Source organism: Gracilinanus agilis, chromosome 6, assembly GCF_016433145.1.
Source record: "Gracilinanus agilis isolate LMUSP501 chromosome 6, AgileGrace, whole genome shotgun sequence".
Taxonomy (NCBI): Eukaryota; Metazoa; Chordata; class Mammalia; order Didelphimorphia; family Didelphidae; genus Gracilinanus; species Gracilinanus agilis.
The window spans coordinates 256,050,889-256,059,559 of NC_058135.1; positions in this window are offsets into that span (position 1 = coordinate 256,050,889).

Below are 8,671 nucleotides of genomic sequence, written 5' to 3' on the forward strand. Positions count from 1 at the left end.
TTTTAATAGGCGCCAAGAGGAAGGGATTGCATTTTAGGAGTTGGGGCCAATCACGGGTACAAGAGAAATAAGGACAAAACCAAAGAATAACTAGTAGCCTAATTTAGCTAGAAGAGATGATGAGAAGGGGAGACCAGCGACATAAAATATGGCTAGAAAAAATAAGTTGGAGTTGCAGCTAAGTAGTACAGTGGGTAGAGAACCAGGCCAACGGTCAGAAGTACCTGTGTTCAAATCTGACCTCAGTCCCATCCTAGTTGTACAACCCTGGGCAAGTCACTTAACCTGGATTGCCTAGCCCTTGATGCTCCTCTGTCTTAGACTGATACTAGGACAGAAGTTAAGAGTTTCCAAAAATATATAGATTGGAATCAGAATGAAGAGAGTATTTCATAGCAGAATAAGAAGTTTGTATTTTTATCATACAGGACATGGGGAGCCACTGACAGTTTTAGAGCTGAGGAGGGGAATTGTGGTACCGTGTAGAGGGTGTTGGCTCTGGAGTAAGAGGATAATAATAATAATAATAATAAATAGATAAACTTTATATAGAATTTAATATGCCAGATGCTGCTAAATGCTTTACAATTATTATTATTTCATTTGAACCAGGGTTCAAATACTGCTTTTTGGAGATTACTATTTATGTAATGTTGAATAAGTTAATTGGTGCCAGCTGTAGCTGGTTTTCTCTTGATCATGGGGCAAATTCCTCAAATTAGGACTCATTCCCAAGAGCCTTAGAGTACAAGGGCATCCTAGCTATAATTCCTCTGAAGCTTCCTGTCAAATTCATCTACTTGGATCCCCCAAAACCTCAACGTCTCACTCACTATTCGAGAGTGTCTTATATTGGCCAAGGACCAATAATGTTGGCCCCGCCATACTCTGCCCCAGCTGGACCACTTTTGGCATACACACTTGGCATTTAGATCTGGGCTCCAGAATTTAGGAAGGACATTGATAAGCCATGAATCAAACCGGAGATCAAACTGGAGAGCAAGCTCTAATGATCATCCACCAACTAGAGTTTCTTAAGGTCATAGTAGGTGATAGGAATATCAATGCAAAATTAAGATGGTTCCTGCCCTCCAGGCACTTGCATTCTCCGGCTAGTGAAGACCCTTGATTTCATGCCATATGAGGCTAGGCTGAAAGAAATCAAGGAAAAAGAAAGCTTGAGGGGAGGGGCACTTATAGAGGTTAGAGTTCAAATATCTGAATATTTATCAATATTAGTAAACATTTACTTAATAAATATTTATTATTAATAATTAAAAAATAGCGTGTGTGAAATTGGGATTGGACTTTCACCTCTTGGTCCCAGTGGGCTAAACCAAGAGCAAAGGGGGGGAAACTACAAAGAGGCAGATGGAGACAGTCAGGAAACACTTCCTAAAAATTAGAGCTATCTCAAACTGGAACGAAAATGGAAATGGCTTTGGAAAGTAGGGAACTGGGACAGCCTAGTACAGTTGATGGAGCACCAGAAATGCAGTCAGGAGGACCTGGCTTCAAATTTGGCATTAGATACTCCCTAACTGTGTGACCCTGGGCAAGTCTTTTTATTTTTTTTAAACTCTTACCTTCCATCTTGGAGTCAATACTGTATATTGGTTCCAAGGCAGAAGAGGGGTAAGGGCTAGGCCAGTGATTCCCAAAGTGGGCTCCACCACCCCCTTGTGGATGCTGCAGTGATCCAGGGAGGCGGCGATGGCCACAGGTGCATTTATCTTTCCTATTAATTGCTATTAAAATTTAAAAAAATTAATTTCCAGGGGACTAAGTAATATTTTTTCTGAAAAGGGGGCGGTAGGCCAAAAACATTTGACAACCACTGGGCTAAGCACCTCAGATGGTTCAGGGTGGTGTGCTTTGTCATTCTACAGCTAAGAAAGCCCTTCAAATAAAGGAGCTGTGCTCCTCCCTCCTGACGCTGGAGAATGGGAAAGATGCTTCTCATTATTCCTCCTTCAATCACAGTAGGCTGCCCATTGATACCTTTTCTTTTTTCTGGGAGGTCGAGGGGACGTAGCAACTAATGACACTATTTAAGTTAACGAGTCACTTAAAACTGAAAAAATGCAGCATCCTGGAATCAGTGCTGCCTGGGCATTTTTCCAATTGGGCAAATCTTGCCCCGCTCTTTTTTAGTAACTTTCCATCCCTGCCCAGCAGCAAGTACTATCATCATGCTTTAAGATAACTCCTTTAAAGATAAGAAATGCAAGCGGACCCCTGACATCTCCTGTCTGAATCTTAGTGATTACACCTCTACAGTATCACCCATATCTAGCCCTTCCATTCTGTTCCCACTTGTTATTGTTGTTTGGTTGATTAGTCTTTTCTGACTCTTCATGACCCCAATCAGGGGTTTCCTTTTTTTTTTTTTTTAACAAAGTATTTTTTTTAAACCTTTAACTTCTGTGTATTGGCTCCATAGTGGAAGAGTGGTAAGGGTGGGCAATGGGGGTCAAGTGACTTGCCCAGGGTCACACAGCTGGGAAATGTCTGAGGCCGGATTTGAACCTAGGACCTCCCCTCTCTAGGCCTGACTCTCCATCCACTGAGCTACCCAGCTGCCCCCTTAATCAGGGGTTTTCTTGGCAAAGAGGTTGGAAGTGGTTTGCCATTTCCTTTTTGGGCTCATTTTCAGATGAGAAAACTGAGGCAAACAGAGTGAGATGACTTGCCCAGGGTCACACAGTAAGTATTTGAGGCTGAATTAGAACTCAGTACCTCTTGAATTCAGAACTGGCACTCTATCTACTGTACCTTCTAATTGCCCTCCCTATTCTCACTACCATGATCCAAATTCAGACCTCCATGTCCACTCCTCCTAGTAGGCTCCTAACAGATCTTCCCACCTTAATTCTAATTTTGCTTCCAATCTAGCCTTCCCAGTGCTGCTGGCAGAAAAGTCTTTCTTCTGCATAAATCTGGTCATGCCATTACTCTGTTCAAAAAAAATCTTATGTGGCTCCCTATTATCTTTCAAGTAGAATTGAAACAACTATTTAAGTCTCTCTGGAGTCTGGTGCTGTCACACCTTTCTACCTGAATTCCATGATGGTCCCTTCCATTCTGTCTAAGCTCTAACCAAACTGGTCTACTCTCAGGCTGCCTCCTATCCCCCTGTCTTTATTCCTTCACTCTGCTCTCAGAGCCTGAAATGTTCAACTTCCCCTTCTCACTTTCAAAATTATTATCCATATCAAGGTGGCTCAGTAGATAGAAAGCAAGGCCTGGAAATGGGAGGTCCTGGGTTCAAATCTGGCCTCAGACACTTTCCATCTGTGTGACCCTGGGAAAGAAACTTAAGTCCACTTGTCTAGCCCTTACTGCTCTTCTGCCTTGAAATCAACAGAAGGTAAGAGTTTGGTTTTTTTTTTTTTAATATTATCCATCCTTTAAAGCTCATCTCAAGCACCAGATTCTCAATTAACCCTTTCCTGATACCCACAAAACCATAACAATCCCTCCCCCAACTAGACTTTGCATCAATCTGACTTGGTTTTATTCTTCTCTAATACACTGAGTATGTAAAACCCATGTATTATGGATGTCTGTGTTACTATCTTATCTCCTCACCAAACCACAAGTTCCATGAAGGAGAGACATTGTCTTATCTAAACTTTGCCTCTTCCTCAACAGCTGTAGGCACTTGACAGAGTTTAGGGTTAGTGTTTCTAGGAGTCAAGAGACATGAATTCAAATCCAGGCCTTGACACTAACTACCTGAGAGATCTTGGACGAATCACAAAGACTTACTGGGCCTCAGTTTCCTTTTCTGTGATGGGACTGAATTAAATGACTCCTGAGATCCCTTCCAACTCTAGACCATGATTCTTTGCACCCTGGTGAGCACTGGCGTTTCAGCATTTATGCTATTGGCATGTGGGAAACATTAAAGCATAATACATTGGGTTATAAACACGAAAGGAGCAAAGGCAGAATTGTGTCACTGCTGGAAGAGCATATGATTGGTGCTTTATATAGAAAAAAATCAAAGGAATTAAAGGAATCAGATGAAAATCAGTCTCTGCCACTTTGGAACTTCCAATCCTACCCTCTTCTTTGCTCAACTTGGGTCGATCCAGAGTAATGCTGTAAAGATACCAGAAAGATCCTCCAATGGGGAATGGTTGGATTAAGTTGAAGACCCCTAGCAAGTTCCTTCCTTCTAAGAGCCTCAATTTATTCATCTACAAAATGGGATAATAATACTTCATGATCGTGCACAAAGTATTTGGTAAATTCCATTACAATATCCAACTGGAATTTGTAAAGAGGTAGAGATTGAGTTACTAATCTACTCTAAATTATATAACTTTAATAGATCTTTAATCAATTTATATATTTAACTAGCTAGAGGACTTGGTAAGTGGTGCAATTTATGGAATTCCAGACTCATCTCTTCCTGAGTTCAAATCTGGTCTCAGACACTTCCCAGCTGTGTGACTCTGTTTGCCTCAGTTTCCTCATCTATAAAATGGGAATGGTGCCTACCTCCCAGGGTAGTTGTGAGGATGAGATAATATTTGTAAAGAACTTTGCAAACCTTAAAACAGAATATAAATGCTCGCTATTATTATTGTTATCTTTGATAATTTTTTGATTCTTCCCAGTTCAAAATTTAAGCTGACTCAAGGATGACTGTATCTTTTTACAAATAAAAAACATTGCTTCTTACATTCTGCTAACTTTGAATAATACAATGTTGCTTTATAAGACCATGGCGTAGAAATTGCTTGTCACTATTCCGTTTTCTACAGATTGGGTTTTGTTACTTTTGTCTAAGGTTTAAGGGATACTTTAAGAGTAGGAAAAAGGGACAAGGAGATCTGGGGACTGAGTCACGAGCCCTAAATTACAGTGAGATTCTGAGCATGAAAATAATAAACATTTCAGGGTTAATTTCAGAAAGAGATTAATTGGAACCCTTGCCTCCCCCTCATCACTGGGAGGTGTTGATTGTAGCACCTAAAGTCCCTAGAGCTTATGTCTGAGGAGGAAAGATCTTTGACTTCAGAGTCTGAAGTCTTGTGTTCAAATTCACTTCTCTTAACTTCTCCGGTGAGCTTGGACCAGTCACAACCTCTCTGGAATTCAGTTTACTCTCTTGTATAACCTCATTCCTCACACCCAGTAGTATGGAACTCTCTCCTTATTGGTAGAGATCAAGGTCCCTGACCTATAGGTCAAAAGTGACTTGCCCAGTTATATAGGCAGAACCAAGCAGTCCTGAGAAAGTCATTGATATTTTTTTTTTAAACCCTTGTACTTCGGTGTATTTTCTCATAGGTGGAAGAGTGGTAAGGGTGGGCAATGGGGGGTCAAGTGACTTGCCCAGGGTCACACAGCTGGAAGTGGCTGAGGCCGGTTTTGAACCTAGGACCTCTTGTCTCCAGGCCTGACTCTCACTCACAGAGCTACCCAGCTGCCCCCAGTCATTGATATTTTTTCACTGAGTTCTGCTCAGGCTAGGCATCCTTCATTCTTCTCCCAGCTCTATTTCTGGCTCTCAGAACTTTGGTTCCCATGCCCCCTGTTTAGTGGCCCCCCATTCCCACCTCCTTTTCTGTTCTCTTTACTCTGCTGTCTTCTCTCATTAAAATGTAAGCTTCTGGAGGTCAGGAACTATCTTTCTTTTTGTTTGTGTTTGTATTTGTGTTCCTAGCACTTGATCCAGAGTTTGGTACACAGTTAACACTTAATAAATGCTTATTGATGTTTTGTCACTCATTGTTCAGTCATTTCGGTCATCTCTGTCTTCTTAGTAACCCTATTTGGGGTTTTCTTAGCAAAGATACTGGAGCAGTTTGTTATTTCCTTCTCCAGCTCATTTTACAGATGGGGAAACTAAGGAAAATGGTCACCCAGCTAGCAAATACCTGAGGCCAGATTGAACTCAGGAAGATGAATCTTCCTGACTCTAAGCCCCATACTCTATCCATTGTATCACCAAGCTGCCCTAGATGACTATTGCTGTAGATAAAAGAAATGATGATGATGATAACATCTCTCAAAGGAATAATGAACTGGAGGAATTCCACGTGAACTGGAAAGACCTCCAGGAATTGATGCAGAGTGAAAGGAGCAGAACCAGAAGAACATTGTACACAGAGACTGATATACTGTGGTAAAATCGAATGTAATGGACTTCTCTACTAGCAGCAATGCAATGACCCAGGACAATTCTGAGGGATTTAGGGAAAAGAACACTACCCACATTCAGAGGAAGAACTACAGGAGTGCAAACAGAAGAAAAACAACTGCTTGAACACATGGGTTGATGCGGACATGATTGGGGATGTAGACTTGAAATGACCACACCAATTCAACTGTCAATAATATGGAAATGGGTCTTGATGGATGACACATGTTAAAACCAGTGGAAATGCATGTTGGCTATGGTGGGGGGGTTGGGGGGGTGAAGGGGAAAGTAAGAACATGAATTATGTAACCATGGAAATTTTTTCTAAAAAATAAAAATAATAAATAATAATAAAAGGCAATACTGAAATGTACCCTAAGATTTGCAAAGTGCTTTCTGTAGGTGATCTCATGGAGGAGGGGGTTGGTTCAGGACAGAAGTATTATTATTCCCATTTTAAAGATGAAGAAACTGAGGCTCAGGAAAGAAAAGCGACTTGTCCAGAATCTTCTCCATCTCAATGAAGGCAGGATTGCTCTGGCCTCATTGCTCAGTGGCTTTCCACTTGACTGACTTAAGCTGGACATTTCCTGTTCATTGGTGAACATCCTCCTGTGACAGCCCGTCACCATAATGTCCCCAGTGCTCGCTAGAATTAGCAAAGCAAAAATCCCCTGATTGTGTCCGATTGTCCTTTCAGTTTCCCAGAGGAGAATAAACATTCCTTAGGAGGACACCGAGGCCAGCTTCCCTCGATGAGCCTCAGTCATCAGGCTGATTAAGAACTGTCTTTAAAGGGGTCGAAGGGACAAGAAGTCTTGCTGCGGATTTCATGGGGCATCCGGGGGAGGGGAGCGGGAAGACTGAAAAAGGCAGGTTCGATTCCCATTTATTGGCGCTCTCAGGGCTCTCCAAATTCCATGGAAGAGATTGATTAGGGAGTTTAAAAAAAAAAAAAAAAAAGCGGGTGAGTCTCTCTTTAAGCAAAACAAGACTTTCTGCCTCCCCCCCCCCCGGCCCCGCCCAAATTCAGCAGTTACTCAAAATGAACCCCTCCCCCCCCCAACCTCCGTGTTGACAAATACCACCAAGGGAAACATATTTGTTCTTATCAAATAATGAATGCTATCTCTGTTCCTGCATTTTTCCTAAAGGAACCAAGCACAAAGCAACACAATTTGTTACAAAGAACCGAGTTTGCTCAGGAGCTATTGGACCAAAGCATGCTGACAATCAAAAGGGGAGCGAAAGTGTCGTTTTTTCGAAGTTTGTGCCAAAAGCCTTTTTTTTTTTTTTTTTTTTTTTTTTTTTTTTTTTTTTTTGTGAGAGCAAAAGCAATAACAATCCACATTCGTCTCTTTGATGCTTTCGACATTTTTGAGGTACATTGTTGCATTTAATTCTCAGGACAACCTTGGAAAGTAGTAGGGGCTACTATTATCCCACTTTACAGATGAGGAAACTGAGGTTCCTAAGATTGAGGGAGAATTCTAATTCAAATTTCCAGGACTCCAATAAGTCCAAGACACTCCATTCTGCCAAGCTCAAAGCAAAACACACACACACACACACACACACACACACACACACACACACACACACACACACACTGGAAACAGGAATGTGAAGAATTCAGAGAAATTTGGGAAGACATGCATAACTGCTGAAGAGACAAGAAAATGATATGCACAGTGGGCATCCTTGGAAAATGATGGATTTCAAATTAGATCAATGCCCAATCTGGATTCCAGAGGATAAATGATGTCACCTTTTTCTTCCCTCTCAATATTAAGATGGTGGACTATGGATGCTGGATACAGCCAACACTATCCAATGTGATTGACCGGTTGGCTTCACTGTTTTTACTGGTGGCCCAGTGGGTAGACCACTGTACCTGGAGTCCGAAAACCTGGGTTCAAATCAGCCTCATCTACTTTCCAGCTATGTCTGTTTGGCCTCAGCTCCACAAATGAAATTCTTCTAATAATAACACCTACCTCAAAGGGTTGCTGACAACGCTTGACTCATAGTAGTTGCTTAATAAATTCTTATTCCCTTCCCCTTTCATTGTTGCAATGAGAAGTTCTGGAGAAAGAATATTTATTGTGAAATTACAATGCTCTTTTTAAAATATCAGTAAGATCTATATTTATATACTTATAATTACTTAACATTTAATCTTAATATATTTATATTTGTTTGAAATTTAAAATATTTCCTATACCTAATTTTTTTTAATTTTTTTTAAACCCTTAACTTCTGTGTATTGACTTATAGGTGGAAGATTGGTAAGGGTAGGCAAGTGACTTGCCCAGGGTCACACAGCTGGGAAGTGTCTGAGGCTGGATTTGAACCTAGGACCTCCTGTCTCTAGGCCTGGATCTCAATCCACTGAGCTACCCAGCTGCCCCTTCCTATATCTAATTTTATATTAAAAGTATATATTAGTTTTAACTTATATAAATAATTAAGATTTATATCTTACTTTTAATTTATATAAATACATATTTATGT